This window comes from Humulus lupulus, chromosome 7, assembly GCF_963169125.1.
Source record: "Humulus lupulus chromosome 7, drHumLupu1.1, whole genome shotgun sequence".
NCBI lineage: Eukaryota > Viridiplantae > Streptophyta > Magnoliopsida > Rosales > Cannabaceae > Humulus > Humulus lupulus.
Window position 1 is genome coordinate 106,545,141 of NC_084799.1, and position 18,238 is coordinate 106,563,378.

Consider the following 18,238-nt stretch of genomic DNA (forward strand, 5'->3'; position numbering starts at 1 on the left):
GGAAAGTGCACTCTACGAGCATTGTCCTCGGAAAATGTGATGACTTGGTCGGTCATCCTTAGTGTCTAAGCTAGCAACTGGGCTAATTCCAACACTTCACCGTCATGGTTTAAGGCTCGCGCATACCTATTCTGCGAGCCTTGAAAGATGCCCCCCCAGTGGGTCCCCACTCATCCATTCACTAGGGGAGGCCCGTGGACTATCTGATGTTGTGGAGCTGCAAGCACCGCACCCAGATCTTGGGGGGCTGCGGGCTGTGCGGGAGTCACCGTGGCTGGGGCGTGAGCCTGGCGTGCTCCCTTTCGAGCATACTGGTGAAGGTGTCCCAGTTTGATGGGATTTTTGATCTCATCCTTGAGTTGGCAGCATTCATTTGTGTGGTGCCCTACATCACTATGAAAATGGAAAAACTTATTGGGATCTCGCCTTTCCCTATCTCTCCGAATGGGTTGTGGCTTTCAGTAATGAACGTGTTATTCTATGGCCACAAAGATGTTCTCCCGAGAGTCCACTAGGTCGATATACTCAGAGTACTGCGAGACATACTTCTCGTCGGGGGCAATTTTCTGTCCTATCTGCACTGTCCCATTTCCCTTGGGCTTTCTGTTCTTGCCTTTACCCCCGCGTCTACTGCTGATGGGGGTTTGGTTGGGTGTGGTGGACTGGGATGGAGCAGCAACTCTAGCACTGAATACAGGTTAATAAGCATTGTATCCAGTGGGCGCTACTCCATATCTTGTCGAAGCTGCACTGAAACCAGCAGGTTGCACAACACTAAAGCCATCTGGCAAGACAGTTGAACTGGATTGGGCTCCCACCACACTTGGTTGGACTGGAGCGTAGGATGGATACTGGGTCCCCGAGGCCATGGGGCCTGGTGTCATCGGAGCTAAAAAGTCAAAGGGCCCCCCAAATGCTCCGATTTGGGCGTCTTCCCAATTGATATACTCTTGTGCTCGACAAATGAAGTCGTCGAGCCTTCAACACCCTCTCTGCTAGAGGTCATCCCACAATGGGGACCCTGCATGGATGTCGGCCTATAAGGCCATTAGCTACTGGTCGTTGTCAACCATCTTGGTCCTCGCAGCTTCCTCCTTGAAGCGCTTAATGTAAGCTTTGATGGTCTCGAAGGGTCCTTTCTTTATGTTGGCCAAAGCATTGACCTCAAAGCTCACCTTCCAAGAAGTTATGAATTGTCTTCGGAGTGAAGCCGACAGCTGGTGCCATGAATGAATGGATCCCTACCTATGCTTCTTGAACCATTCATCTGTTGCTCTTGTCAAGGTTATCGGGAACACATGACACTTGGCATCTTTGGAGATGCGATGCACCGACATCAACCTATTGAACTTCTAAAGGTGGTCAATGGGATTCGTACTGCCATCATAGTATGTGATGGCATGCATTTTAAAGCTTCACGGTAATAAGGCTTCTACAATGTGAGGAGCACATGGCTCCCTGTCCTCATCCTCCGAGTCGGAGTCATTGCCCTGACGTTAGGCCATTCTGAGCATTATCCTCTTCGAGCTCTCTAACTCCGCGGGGAGGGAGTCACAATCTGGGTTGGCACTCTGTGCCGTGTTATCCCTCTTTCAGGCATTGAGGTTGTCCCGGAGGTCTGACTAGTCCTTCCTCCCAGGTTCGCATCCGAAAGCCTTGTTACACCTACAAGCGTTCGGACCTTCTCAGAGGTTAGTTTGGCCTCGGAATGCACCACTACCCTTGGGGTATGATACTTCCGTTTCTCTATCGGAATTGACATCTTCATTGTTAATCGAGATGTTGATGTCGCGCTCTCAATTAACGTAGGTGTTTCGCCTGTTGGCTCCTCGACTATTATTCCTATGGTGATGGCAAGGTGCTGGGGGGACACCACCTCTGGGCCTCTTGCGATCTGTATTGGTGCGCCTAGGCAGAACTCCCTGGACTCCACGAGCGCTGATATCCTGTCAGTGTCCTTAGGCACCTAGGCTTTACCCTCACTAGTTAGCCTTATCTTCGGGGTTCCAACGAGCCTTCTTTTGCATGGGAGCATGTGTTAGGATTAATGCCTTAAAAGCATGTAAATACATTTTATTGGTTTTAAATAAAAGTACAATTTTATTATATTTAAATGTTATAATTATTGTTTGAATTAATTATATAATAATATCAATAAAAATTTTATTCATTCATGAGAATACGATCTTGTATTAGTACGAGAGAATTAAGATCACATATAATGAATAAAATAGTCAGTAACATATTAAAGTATGAAATTTCTAATGAATGGTTACTAGTACGGTTTGCTAAGCATACGAGATGCGAGTAATCTAGATTTGGAATACTGATGTGGATAGACATCTTAGTAAAGGTGTTTTATATAATAGAGATTATATATGACAGGACCGATGAGAATTAATTATCTTTATAAACTTGTCGTTTGACATAAAGATTTAATTCTTATCATAATAGATGATCATTTGTAGATCAGTCTAAATCCTGAGTATTCATGAACTCTTGTTTGTGTTTGTTGGATTTTTTGATTCACTCGTTAAGATCTCTTAGAATAATGAGGCTAATGACTTTTGTTTTGGAGATTCAATATCATGGATGGATGTGAACATGAATTACAATATTGGAATCCATGATTTCCTAACGGATCAAATATTGGTTCCCTTAAGGGTTAATTCTAGAACTTAATAGTTATTGAGCTCAAATCTATAATTAGATTATAGATTAATTATTCGCTAGTGAATTAATGGTACTTAAGGATCAAGAGGTAATTAGAAGGGTAAAACGGTAATTTTGACCAGCTCTAATTAACGAACTAATAATGGAGGACAGAACTACATATATTGATTATATCAATGGATTACATGAGAAAACTCTGTAAATATAATTCTATAAATACATAGAGTGCAATTCCATATTTATAGTGGAGTAATCATAGAATTAATAAATAAGAATATTAGATTAAAGAGTTTGATTAATAATCTGGTTTATTGGAGCTTCGTATTATAGGTCCATGGTCCTCAGATCACCTCTATCATACACTATTAAGGGTAAGGATGTCAAAAGAAAGATTTGTAGAGAGAATGACTAAATTGCGAATGAATTAATTTTCCAGAGCAAGGAAATAATTATGTGATAATTATTGGTAATTGATTAATTGTGAATTAATTAATTATTTATCTATATAGTTTTTATTTTGAAAAACTATATGTTAAAATTAATATTAATCTTATTTGGATTAATATAAAGAGAAAGAATAATAAATATCTTATTTAGAATATAATATTTATTTATTTGATTTAAAATTGATATTTTAAGATAAAATTAATTTTGAATTAACTTATATTTATGTTGGGATAAATATATTGTCTAAAAAGTTGATTAAACAAACAAATGAGAAAATTAGGTAAACCCTAATAGGGTTGGGCGACACACACTGAATGACAGTGTGTGGTGCCTAACTCAGGGATTTTTATCTCTAGGATTTGAATTTTGAATTTCAAATAATTTTGCTTAATCAGTTATTTAATTATTCTTTTTAAGTATGATTTAAATAAATAATTAAATATAAATATCATATCAGTTTTAATTTGAATTTTATTTTTAATAAAATAAATATTATTTAATTAGATTAAATATTTTTATATAAGTCTGAAAGTACGTGACTTTCAAAAGAAGCTTTTCATTATTTTTATGAAATGAAAAATATACTCTCTAAAAAGCGATAGTTTTATCCAAACTTGAAAACTATTCTAAACTTCTTCTCTTAGTCAAACCTTTCTAGATCTCATGTGTTGAGTACATCTAGAGAGTCACATAAATCAACTTTTTGAATCCTACATGCACATACACATCCTTGTGTGTTTGAGGATTAGTCTGGAAGATCAAGGTGTGACCTTTCATATTACTGGATAGGAAGATCGTTGATTTTATACAAAAAGATTCAATGACACTTGATAGGCTACAAGAGGTAATCTATGATCTGTTTTGTATGTGATTTAATGTTTATATATGTATATGATCCTGACCGGTATTAATACTTATTAAAATGAGTCCATATATTCCGATGCACACCTTTGATTTGATCATGTAATACCAACAGTAGGATTGTCGTCGATCTTACCCTTGCCAAGATCATGTGGCACAGGTGGGGCTCCAACTCCAATTGGGTGCACGGGGGGGACGCCAGCTGGAGGATCTTGCACCACATCAGCCTGGTGCCCTGGAGGCATACCGGCTGGGTCGACAGGTGGCACTCCAGCTGGGTGCACAGGGGGCACACCAGCTGGATGCCTAGACGGTACTTCGCTAGGGGGTCCACTCGCAGCCCTTGGGCCGCCAGAGTAGCCCTCATGGCATTGTCCATCTCCTGAAGGGCGACGATATTACCCTCTTGGGTGTCGAGTTTCTGCTGCTGAGTGGCCAACTGGTCGTCGAGCGCCACCACTTCTGGCGTCTCCTCCGCGTCCATGGGCTGGGGGTATACCTCCTCATAATACTCGTCGTCCATGCCATCGTATTTGGCATTTTCGTCATAGTCTTCCACCATCTTAGGGAGGTCTTGCAGTGGTGGAAGGCTGGTTTCTCCCCCCTCGACTCCGGCAGGAGGAGACATCCTCGCCTTAAAGACAGATAGGGCGTGGCCTCACTTGGAGACATCCACGTCTTGGCCGGTTTAGGTTTCCTGGAAGAATTCACTTCGAGTACCTCATGAATTGCCTTGTCATTAATTACTCCTAATTGCCATGTGTCTGATGGTGAAAACACGGACAACAGAGTATAGATCTCATTTTTTTGAAATAAAATGTAATTATGTGTATTAAGTGTGAATAAATGGTATTTATGTTGTTATGATTGGTTAAATACAAATGATAAGTGTTAAAATACAAGGAAGATATAAACACTTAGTAAAATTCAGATAATGAAGATGTGAATAAATGGCACTTATAAAATGCAATTTTGAGACCAAAGTGATACATGAGAGTATCTAAGGGTTCCCAAATTTTTTGGTAGCATTTAGAGCATTTTTAGGACCTTTGGAAGTGTCCAAAGTTAGAGAGGGTGGCGATGCGTCGCCACCCAAGTGGCGAAACATCGCTTGAAGCCTAGGGGTTTCAAGAAACCCTAACAAGCGACGCGTCGCCTGCATGCAGGCGACGCGTCGTCTACTGTAGTGAGTGAAATTATGTAAAATTATCATAATGACGTGTTTTTCAAGTCTAATCTTAATGGTTAGACCTAACGACAGTGCCTACTCTATATAAGGGTCAAAATAGTGTTTTGGAAGACTTGATCTCTCTCTACCATCTCTCTCTCTCTCTAGCTCAAAGAATCTCTAGTTTTTCTCCAAGAAGGTGCTTGACTTTGAGAGTTGAAGGCTTGTTCAATCTCAATCTCAATCCTCATTTTCTCAAGAGAAGGCATCAAGCATCTATGGTGGCTGGGAAATAGAGTATTAGGACAACGTTTTGCAATGTGTATAAGCATTGGTTTGTGTTTTGGTTTGCTCAAAGTGGTGGTCTTGCCTAAGGTTTTGAAGCTTCATCATAGTTGAAGAACGCCATTGTTCTACTTGGGTTTGCATGTTCTTTCTCAATCTTTTTTAAGTCTCTGTCAATCCAAATTTTGTGTAGATTTTATTTTTTGAGGTAGTGTTATCTCACTCTCCCCCAACACATGTGGTTATCCCAATGTCATTCCTTGAGAAAATGAAGGGGGAAGGATTTTATTTCTTTTCTCCTTAATTTATGTGGTCCCACTAATTTCTCCTATTACTATCACACAAATAATTTGTATTAAGTAAACAGACCATTCTATGAGAATTATTATCATACAAATAATTATCATTACCTTAATTAAACATGCCAGAGAGTCTAGACCAATCTCTTTGGCATGTTCACTTAAGGTGAATGAGAATCACTTATGCGATAATGATTCACATTCACATGTTTACTAAAATAAGAATGAGAGAACTTTGTTGGATAAAGAAAAAAAGAATGAGAATAATTATTCCCTAATTAGCTAAGGAATGCCATTGAGGGTAATAATTTTTTTATATTTTAATTTTTATTAATAAAAAATTAAAAGACAATTTTATCATTTGAAAAGGGAAATTTCACTATTTATGCATAATAGTGGGTATAATTACTAAATAATACCAGCACTAATAAGTTTTTCAAATTTGTGCTAAACTTTCAACGAGTACCAAAAATACCCCTCTCATTTTTTTTCCACTCAAATTTTTTCCCACACAAACTCTCTCATTCTCTCAGTCTCTCAATCCCGAAACCTCTCTCATTTTTTCCCAAACCCAATCCGTAGAAACTCTCTCATTTTTTCCCAAACCCAATCCGAAGGAAACCCAAAAACCCCCAAAAACGAAGGAAACCGTCGATCTCAGGCTCCATTTTCTCTTCTCCGACATCGGTTGTCGAACCCATCGAGCCAATGGCGACAAAGAAGCTCGAAACCCACATCGTCGAACCGGTCGAACCCGTTGAACCCATCAATCAAACCCATTTCTCATTAAGGTATATTCTTGAACCCTCGTGATTATTTTTGTTGTTTTGATTCCTTTGAATCTGGTGGTGTGGAATGGGTATGGTAGTTCTTTGGTCTAGGTTTTTCTGGGTTTGAACCAGTAGCTCGATAGGTTCGATGAAGGTTCGATAAAAGCTCGATGTTATCCATGGTAATATATGAAACTAGCTCGATAGGCTCGATTATGGTTCGATAGTAGGCTCGATAGGGTAGTTTGAATGGTTCGATGGTGGATCAATAAGAGCTCGATGGATATGTGGTATTAGGTTAAAAGGGCTCAATAGGTTCGATAAGGTTCGATAGAAGCTCGATGTTATCCATGGGTAATATATGAAACTAGCTCGATAGGCTCGATTATGGTTCGATAGTGGACTCGATAGGGTAGTTTGAATGGTTCGATGGTGGATCGATAAGAGCTCGATGGATCTGTGGTATTATGTTAAAAGGGCTCGATAGGTTCGATAAGGGTTCGACAGTAGACTCGATGGATCTGTGGTATTAATAAACAGGGCTCGATAGGTTCGATAATGGTTCGATAATTAGCTCGATGATTATTTATGTAGACATATTTTGCTTAGCTTGATAGGCTCGACACTGGCTCGATAGTGTATGTTTCAGCTCGATTATAGCTCGATGACAGCTTATTTCAGTTTTTTGATGAAATTATTTTGAATTTTTTCCTGATTATGTTTAACATTCTATTTTCTTACCAAATTTTTTTCATGTGTTGTTGCAGATGCCTAAGTTTCTTGTTCCGTTCAGTGATCACTTTCCTAGTCGAGTGACATATCGGGGTAGTAGTCTTTAAATCACATTAAGACCAGGTTTTTGGAGCTCGGGCTGCTTGAAAGGGCTAAGGAATCCCCTTTCAAGCAATTCTTTTTGGCTTCAGAGTTTAATTTCTCCGGAGTCTTGGTGCATCAACTGTTGCTGAGGAAAATCGCCAGCAACAACGAAGATGAGGTGCATTTTTTCTTGGGGTTGAAGTCTTATCACTACTACAAAATTAACATGGGATGACAGTTTAAAACCGTTGTATGGACTTTCATACGTCGGTTCTAATACCGTTGTCTCATGCAATGTCATACCATGTAAAACATGAGATGACAGTTTAAATAAGAGCGTCGTCCCCTACAATACATGAGACAACAGTTCTTGCACAAGCATCGTCTCCTACAATATAATAAGACAACAATTCCTACACAAACGTCATCTACTACAGTACATGAGATGACAGTGGTTTTCGAACCGTCGTCCCATATAGCATAAAATAACAAAAAAAAAATTCCTTTTTAAAACTACTATATTCATTAAAAAAAATTTGTAGAATTACAATATAAATCAATATGTTATACAACTAAAGTTGCAACAAAATCAAAATTTGTATTTATCTTAACTATGTAAGTGATAACAAACTAAGAATTACAATATTAAACTAATTGATTTCTTTTGATATGTGATCCTTTCATAACTGATTAACAGAATTCTCATATCTTGTTAAATTTGATACAATCACTGCAGCAACTCCTAAAGAAATAACAACTTGTGGACAAGTATATCATCTTGTTATAAAAATTACATACTTTATACAAGTGCAAGAGAAGGAAAAATGCTTACATGCTGAAGTTTTTAACTCGTAAATCATCCCCCAAGGCCAACTTCCTTACCATTTGAACAACTTCATCATTGGTAATCTGCATTTTTTATTTCACCACATATTATTAGATAGTTGGTTCTATTTCAATAATAAGAAACAAAATTAAAATTTGATCTAAATATTTCGAAAAAGAAAAAAAAATCAAACAAACATGTAAATATAAATCTATACATACCAAAAAGAACAAAATTGAAATGCTACAGTATGGCTTTTCCAAATAATTTTTAAAATGAAAGTGAAGATAATTATGACAAAATACAAAAGGGATTTTGGATACTGATTGCAAAACAACTGTGAGAGAACTAATGATAGAAATTGAAAATCTGGTGCAACATAGAATTAACAAATCCGTGAAGCTTAGTAAAATTTTTAAGAAAGCAAGTACAAAAATATTATTATATTAATAATAACAAGCAAATTTCTAAGGACTTATTTCTCTGGTATTAGTATGGTACCTTCATAACCTCATCAAGAAAATTAATATCCAAAATGTTTGGGAGATAACTTGCATGTAGTTAACAAAAGTGGCACAAAGCTTCAATAAATTTTTTATCTTGTAGAACCAAAAGTGAAATACCAATACATTGCTAATAACCTTAATTAGGCCTGATTTGACGATCATTTCAGAAGGCTCCACACTAACTACCTGAAGGAAAAGAAAAGGATACAGAGCTTCAAATGAAGATGCATTGAGAAGCACTCAATTTTCAGAGATATGACCAACAAAACAATTACTTAGGAAACACTTATCATGGAGAACATGTTGTCCTATGATGTTTAACAACTAAATTGTAGATGGATATATATATATTGGAATAATCAACTATAGCAGCATCAAAAGGTGGATTAACTGTAACGCCCCAAACTCCAGGGACCGTTACGATGTGTCTTGTAAACAGTGCTAAACTCGCTAATCGAGTCATTTGGCCAAAATCGTGAACTAAGTATGATTAGCGGTTTAGGGATTAAAAACTTTGGTTAGAATGTAACGTTTCACTAGAACGTTTAATTTATACATTGGGATCCCGAAAATAAGTCTCAGAGTTTATTACAGAAAATATTTACAACAGGCCGTTCTAAGCGGCAAAACAGGGTTCAACCCTAGTTCCACTTTAAACCTCGGCCGTGGCGGACGAGCAGCTGCATATGTACACATCATCACCTAAGCTCTTCAACTCAAGGATGGTCCAGCTTCCTCTTGCCTTTACCTGCACCATGTAGCACCCGTGAGCCGAAGCCCAGCAAGAAAACACAATATAACATGATATAATATCAACAACGATCATAATAATCATTCAGAACTATCAGTCCAACAAATAGGTGACAATAGCCAAAAGTCACAATAATGAGCATCGCTCCTTCTAGCCATGTGACGATAGGGTCACCAGGGCTTAGCTGATAAGTGATCCTTTCATAAGTTTGATTAGGACAGGTGCAAGGTGACAAACGGTCAACGGGGTCATATACCTTGGCTATAGTCATCTGGTCGTAGACCAGGCAAGCGCTTATAAGTTCTTCGACCCTTTGGGTCGGTCTAGCATTAATACCCCATATGAGTCATTCAATGCATGATTCTCGACTTAAGCTTGATTAGGACAGGTGCAAGGTGATTAGTCACCAACATAACCTTCCTCACGACTCTGGAGTCGAAACTATGGACAACGTCCCTTAGCCATGTGACAAACGGTCACCGGGGTCAATACCTTGGCTATAGTCATCTGGTCATAGACCAGGCAAGCGCTTATAAGTTCTTCGACCCTTTGGGTCGGTCTAGCATTAATACCCCATATGAGTCATTCAATGCATGATTCTCGACTCTAGAGTCGGTCCCTGACTAGTCAGTGTCGTTCACGGGTAAGACATGCCACCAATCGTATATCACATGTTCAATATCCATTAACAAAGTATTTAGCATGCTTACTAGCAGATACCAATACAATTAAGACCATGCACAACCACAGAGGCTCAAGCTCTGAACAATATCATACCCAGTATACAAAGCATGTCCTAATTACATGTATCTCATGCATCGTATGCAATATATCCAGCAATCCATCATGCACCAATAACAGCCATGCATGTCACGTTTAATAGTCAACCAACACGCATCAAGAATAGCCATGCATGACATACATAATAATCAACCGACATGCATCAATGATAACCACACATGTCATAATCATTAATCAACTAACATGCATTATAACAGCCATGCATGTCACATATACACAGGGTGCAGTTTTCTTACCTCAAAGCCGAGCTAGAACGATTAAAAGAACGACCCTTGAGAACGATCAACTTTTAGTCCTTTAGCGGTCACCTAGTCATAACCAAATATAAGGTATCATTAATAAAAATGATAACTGAGGGTTCCCAAACCAAATCCCAGCCCCCGAGACCTCAAATAATACCCAACCGGGTACTAGGTCCAACCCCGAGGCCTATGGTAAGAATCCCTAAGCTAAAAACCAATTTTTAGCAAATTTGGCCTTAAGGGCCGCGGCCCCCAAAAGCTGTGCCGCAGCACGCCCCCAAGCCCCATCTGCCAGACACGCTTGGGCCGCGGCACGCAAAAGCTGTGCCGCGGCACCGAGCCCAGTTCAGCCTAAAACCAGCACGCGAACTCAGAATTGCCCCTGCATTTTCCCTTAGAACCAGCCCCTCAAATTAGTCCAATACCCCTTCCAAACACTCATTCAAACCTCTAGACACCACCCATAACCTCCCCTCATCAAAACCCAATCTAATCACCCATCAAAACCCCTTTGAATCCAAACTTCCAATAAGAGATCAAAGCTGCAAAACCAAAGAAGAAAACTGAGTATCACCTGAGCTCAAAGGCTAAAACTCACCTCAGACACAGCTTTGAATCCCCTTAGATGATTGCTACAGGTTCCCTAGCTGCCACCTTTGATTTCCAAGCTTAACTTCTTGATTTGGGCTCTCAAAATTCAAAGAAAAGAGAAGGGGAAATCTTGTACGGGATGGAAAAGAGAATGAGAGGATAGGCTCTGTTTTTACTCTGTTTTCTACAGCCCTTTATGTCATATATATCCTTAGGGTCAAAAGACCAAAATACCCCTAAGCCAAATAAACCCCTCTAAAGTCTTCCGAGGGTAAAACCGTCCTTTCTCGCCTATCTCGTTAATTATAATTAATGCTCTCCAATTCTCGCTATTCTCAATATTCCCAAATACCAGTAAATCATATCCCATTACCCTTTAATTCCCGGTAATGCTCTAATCATTAAATTCACCCCGAGACTCATCCCGAGCCCCGAACTTAAACCCGTTATGACTAGACCGAACACTTACACCCCATGATCGTCTCATGTCGATAAGCTCGAACCAATCCACCTTATAATGTGGCTATACTAATTAATCACAATCATGCACCCAAAATAAACAAGTACGCCCACAATGGCCAAATTACCAAAATACCCTCACAATAATAAATTCTCCCATATGCATGCATCCACCATCATATAATAATATAATTTACGTAAACATGCATATAATCATTAAATACTATAATAAATCAATTATGGCCCTCCCGGCCTCCTAATCAAGGTCCTAAACCTTATTAGGAAATTTGGGGCATTACAACTATCCCTTCCTTATAGAAATTTCGTCCTCGAAATTTACTCAACAGCTCGGAACTAGAATTCCGCTCACTGGATATAAATTTCCTTAAGCCATTTCCTGACTTCAGTATTTCGATAGCCTTACCTTAACCCAAGGTACATTATGCTCAATAGAACCTCATTACTTATGTCATAATCTGAACTGGCTATTCCTTACCGGAATACTTAACCTAACTTTCAGATTCTTATAATTCAACTCATAAGTTCTTTAACCCATGTCCACTGCATGGAAGTACACAACTCACTGTATACGACTGTCAGTGCCAAAAGTAAAACTGATTCAGAGTCACTCTGTTCAGACCCAGTCAAGATCCAACTGCTGAAACAAACTAGAACTTAACTTGTTTTAATTCCTCACTTATTTTCCCATAGTGATACCTTAGAGAAGACACATTCTCCTACCTGGAATTCCATATTCCTACTTTTCAATTCAATAACTCTTTTCCATCTATTCTGAGAAATGAGCAACCAAAATTCAAGCTCCAGCAATCTTATAACTCCCCTGAACCACCTCAGGATCCAGATACATACATATATTTCCTCACTCATATTATAAGATGTTCCTCCAATTATAATTGGACAACCCTCTCTCTCTGATTTGCCACCAGTCTGAGAGTAACAATCTGCACTGAGTTCCATTTGTATACTCATCGCCTTCTTAACCCTTCCATAACCTGGAAGTCACAATAAAGTCTTCATCTGATAAGATAGACCTTGAGTTCACGAAGGCTCTCTATCCTTACTGATAAAATAAACTCACTTGGACTACCAGTCCACAATGTCTTAATGCCAAATCATACCAATCCATCAACCTGGGAATCCCACCGCGAAACTCACCACGATGCTCTCTTATTCCCACTATAAAATACCCAAAGGCTGTAATGGCCTTGCTGTTTCCTGATATTCTGCCTCAATCTGCTAACAGGTAAGAGCTTTACACATGCCTTAATAGATGTCCCTTCATCTCAGGCCATCACTATAAAATTTCCATATCATGTTACCCTTCCATGATGCCTGAATGAAACAAATAAAAGAATAACATGAGATTCATCCGAAATCTCTCAGTTAATCTCAATGCCCACCGGACCCCAGATCCGATCTCTAAACCACCATAAGCTCATGTCTGTCACTAGACAACCTTTAGCTAGTCCAGCTAAAGCTTTCCATTCAATCTTGCCCGTTTGTGGCTCACTTAACCATCTTTCCTTTTATCTTTCTTGAGATAATAACCTCAAACAATAAACTGGCCACCTGACCTACCAGAAACTTTACTCCAGTTCTGGACAGATTCTTTAATCAACATGTTGCATAGGCAAACACTTTTCTTTATCACTAGGATGTCATAACAATCCACCAACTGATCCTGGTCCATACAGACCCAGCACTTTCTTCCCAAGGCACCTGAAATATCTTTACTATCCATGGACCTTCCTGTCCCCAAGGCACTTTTCACTCTTGGCAATTCTCCGCAGAGAAAGCACCACTATTCCATCGTCCAAGATGATCATAAATCCCATTCAAATAAACCTTTGAATGCTCTATTCATCTGACTCACAAACACTTAGTATCAAACAATTCTCAAGATATGCTCAGCACTCGCATTGCTCTAATCTGATACCAACACAACTCTTTATTTGATTTCCTCACTTTGATCTCTAACTGGTCTTAACCAGATCCAAGATCCACTTCAGAGGATTTCATCTTACTCAGCAATTAAACCTTTAATTCTTATAATTCCACTGAGCCACTCAAAACAGTGTTTACATCTGATTCCATCTCTGGTATTAAATCAATCACCAATCTAATATTCTTTTAATAAAAAGAAGGCCTGGCAGACCATCTGGTAACCCATACTCAGAACCCACAGACTAATCCAGTCTGTCTCGATCTCACCGGTACAATCCAAGTGGTATCCACCACATTGGCTAAGAGTTCCATGCACCTCCCTGCACAAACTCCAGCCCTCACATCCGGTATCACAAACATATCGAATCCATGCACAGTGCCAATTGTCACAAGACTTTCTGCTCTCAAGCTCAAGAGTTACTACACTTTCCTTGCCTTTCAAGACTGCTCTTTAATTACTTAACCAATCCAAACCCTGGATCAACCATAGTTAGTCATAACTAACTCATGGAACCAACGGTGAGTCCTTGCCATAACTCAACTTATCTCTTAAGTTGCCAATACCGTATTACTTTTCCCATCACAACATAACCATGTGATCTATATCTACCATCAATATACCCTTCTCTATATACGTACTAACAAAAGAATATCATAGCGCCAAAGCCAAACAACATAATCCACAGCTTAGAACTAGAAAACTGACTTGTCATCCCCGAGGAACTAGTCTCGGTCTCAGACTCTGATTGCCCTGGAATAAACACTCGAGTTGGAATCGAGCTGTCTATCCCCTTTTGCTCATTCTTCTTCCGCATTGGGAAATTCTTCTTACAATGTCCAAACATCCTGCATGAGAAACATGCCCTTGCTCGGCATACCCCAAGGTGATGCCTCTTACACCGAGTGCATATCGGATATGTCTTCCGACCTTCCCTATTACTTGATCCAATAAGTGGAGATACCACTATCTGAGCTCCATGCTCTCCAGCACTCTGATGCCCAACTACTATACTCTCAACAGTAAGAGCCTTCTCTACCACCTGAACATAGGTAGAGACTTCATGCACTGGGGCAACTCTAATGCCCTGAGCTATTCCAGGATTCAACCCCTGAATAAATCTTTCCTTCCGAGCCATATCTGTGGGTACCATGTCTAAGGCAAACTTGGCCAACCCATCAAATTCAGTAACATACTCGGTCACTAATGCATTACCCTGAACAAGATTCAGAAACTCATTCATCTTGGCAGTCTTAGCTACATCACAGTAATACCTCTCATTAAACAGCTGCCTAAATTCTTTCCAGTCCATCACAGCTGTGTCTCGTGTTTGGGATACTACCTCCCACCATGTCCGGGCATCATCCCGCAGTACACGTGTAGCACAGATCACCCTATCGTGACCCACCAGTCCCATACTATCAAGAATGGAGCTGATCATGCCCATCCATTGCTCAGCTCTGAATGGATCTAGGCCTCCCTCAAAGATTGGAGGATAAAACTTCAGGAATCTTCCACAGAGAAATTCCCATCTGTTCTCAACCCTAGGCTGAGCTGAAACTGATGCCACCCCTGGCAAAGCAAAGGAAGAGGTACTCCCCAACAAACTCCGCTATTGCTTCAAATACCTGATCTCCTCCTCCTGCCTCTGCAATCTTAATTGCAAGTCTGTAAGCATCTGCTGAACATTCAAGGATGCAGACGAAGAACTGATACCCTGGCTATAACTCCCAGCCCTTGTATAACTACCACCAGGCCTCATAACCTGCCTTGAATATAAACCTGCTGATTCAATCTGCAGTCAATAACTTGATCCATTAGCCACAATAACCATATCAAGGGCTTTTCCCACGGGATAAACCTTACCACACCACAATCATAGACCACTTGTAGTGCTGCAAACATGCCCATGGCATTCATAAATTATTCATAATCCCTGCTCTTCCAATACTCAAACCATGCCTCAACTCCAGCATGCAATAACACCATTACATATATATTCACAGAGCAGGCAAATATATGATCACAGTCATATTTACATATATATTCACGGAGCATATAATCATATAGTCAAGAGCCAGGCTCTATCAGAATCTCATGCTCCCTAATATAATGTACAGGTAAAGCATTCACATTTTATTCAAACAGCTATGCACATAGCTACAGAAATATTTACCATTCCCTGAGTGAAGCTATCTTCAGTGATGAGTGTACATGCCCAGCTTGTCTTCAGGAACCATAAACCTTGGCTCGCTCTGATACCAAGTTGTAACGCCCCAAACTCCAGGGACCGTTACGATGTGTCTTGTAAACAGTGCTAAACTCGCTAATCGAGTCATTTGGCCAAAATCGTGAACTAAGTATGATTAGCGGTTTAGGGATTAAAAACTTTGGTTAGGATGTAACGTTTCACTAGAACGTTTAATTTATACATTGGGATCCCGAAAATAAGTCTCAGAGTTTATTACAGAAAATATTTACAACAGGCCGTTTTAAGCGGCAAAACAGGGTTCAACCCTAGTTCCACTTTAAACCTCGGCCGTGGCGGACGAGCAGCTGCATATGTACACATCATCACCTAAGCTCTTCAACTCAAGGATGGTCCAGCTTCCTCTTGCCTTTACCTGCACCATGTAGCACCCGTGAGCCGAAGCCCAGCAAGAAAACACAATATAACATGATATAATATCAACAACGATCATAATAATCATTCAGAACTATCAGTCCAACAAATAGGTGACAATAGCCAAAAGTCACAATAATGAGCATCGCTCCTTCTAGCCATGTGACGATAGGGTCACCAGGGCTTAGCTGATAAGTGATCCTTTCATAAGTTTGATTAGGACAGGTGCAAGGTGATTAGTCACCAACATAACCTTCCTCACGACTCTATAGTCGAAACTATGGACAACGTCCCTTAGCCATGTGACAAACGGTCACCGGGGTCATATACCTTGGCTATAGTCATCTGGTCGTAGACCAGGCAAGCGCTTATAAGTTCTTCGACCCTTTGGGTCGGTCTAGCATTAATACCCCATATGAGTCATTCAATGCATGATTCTCGACTTAAGCTTGATTAGGACAGGTGCAAGGTAATTAGTCACCAACATAACCTTCCTCACGACTCTGGAGTCGAAACTATGGACAACGTCCCTTAGCCATGTGGCAAACGGTCACCGGGGTCAATACCTTGGCTATAGTCATCTGGTCATAGACCAGGCAAGCGCTTATAAGTTCTTCGACCCTTTGGGTCGGTCTAGCATTAATACCCCATATGAGTCATTCAATGCATGATTCTCGACTCTAGAGTCGGTCCCTGACTAGTCAGTGTCGTTCACGAGTAAGACATGCCACCAATCGTATATCACATGTTCAATATCCATTAACAAAGTATTTAGCATGCTTACTAGCAGATACCAATACAATTAAGACCATGCACAACCACAGAGGCTCAAGCTCTGAACAATATCATACCCAGTATACAAAGCATGTCCTAATTACATGTATCTCATGCATCGTATGCAATATATCCAGCAATCCATCATGCACCAATAACAGCCATGCATGTCACGTTTAATAGTCAACCAACACGCATCAAGAATAGCCATGCATGACATACATAATAATCAACCGACATGCATCAATGATAACCACACATGTCATAATCATTAATCAACTAACATGCATCATAACAGCCATGCATGTCACATATACACAGGGTGCAGTTTTCTTACCTCAAAGCCGAGCTAGAACGATTAAAAGAACGACCCTTGAGAACGATCAACTTTTAGTCCTTTAGCGGTCACCTAGTCATAACCAAATATAAGGTATCATTAATAAAAATGATAACTGAGGGTTCCCAAACCAAATCCCAGCCCCCGAGACCTCAAATAATACCCAACCGGGTACTAGGTCCAACCCCGAGGCCTATGGTAAGAATCCCTAAGCTAAAAACCAATTTTTAGCAAATTTGGCCTTAAGGGCCGCGGCCCCCAAAAGCTGTGCCGCGGCACACCCCCAAGCCCCATCTGCCAGACACGCTTGGGCCGCGGCACGCAAAAGCTGTGCCGCGGCACCGAGCCCAGTTCAGCCTAAAACCAGCACGCGAACTCAGAATTGCCCCTGCGTTTTCCCTTAGAACCAGCCCCTCAAATTAGTCCAATACCCCTTCCAAACACTCATTCAAACCTCTAGACACCACCCATAACCTCCCCTCATCAAAACCCAATCTAATCACCCATCAAAACCCCTTTGAATCCAAACTTCCAATAAGAGATCAAAGCTGCAAAACCAAAGAAGAAAACTGAGTATCACCTGAGCTCAAAGGCTAAAACTCACCTCAGACACAGCTTTGAATCCCCTTAGATGATTGCTACAGGTTCCCTAGCTGCCACCTTTGATTTCCAAGCTTAACTTCTTGATTTGGGCTCTCAAAATTCAAAGAAAAGAGAAGGGGAAATCTTGTACGGGATGGAAAAGAGAATGAGAGGATAGGCTCTGTTTTTACTCTATTTTCTACAGCCCTTTATGTCATATATATCCTTAGGGTCAAAAGACCAAAATACCCCTAAGCCAAATAAACCCCTCTAAAGTCTTCCGAGGGTAAAACCGTCCTTTCTCGCCTATCTCGTTAATTATAATTAATGCTCTCCAATTCTCGCTATTCTCAATATTCCCAAATACCAGTAAATCATATCCCATTACCCTTTAATTCCCGGTAATGCTCTAATCATTAAATTCACCCCGAGACTCATCCCGAGCCCCGAACTTAAACCCGTTA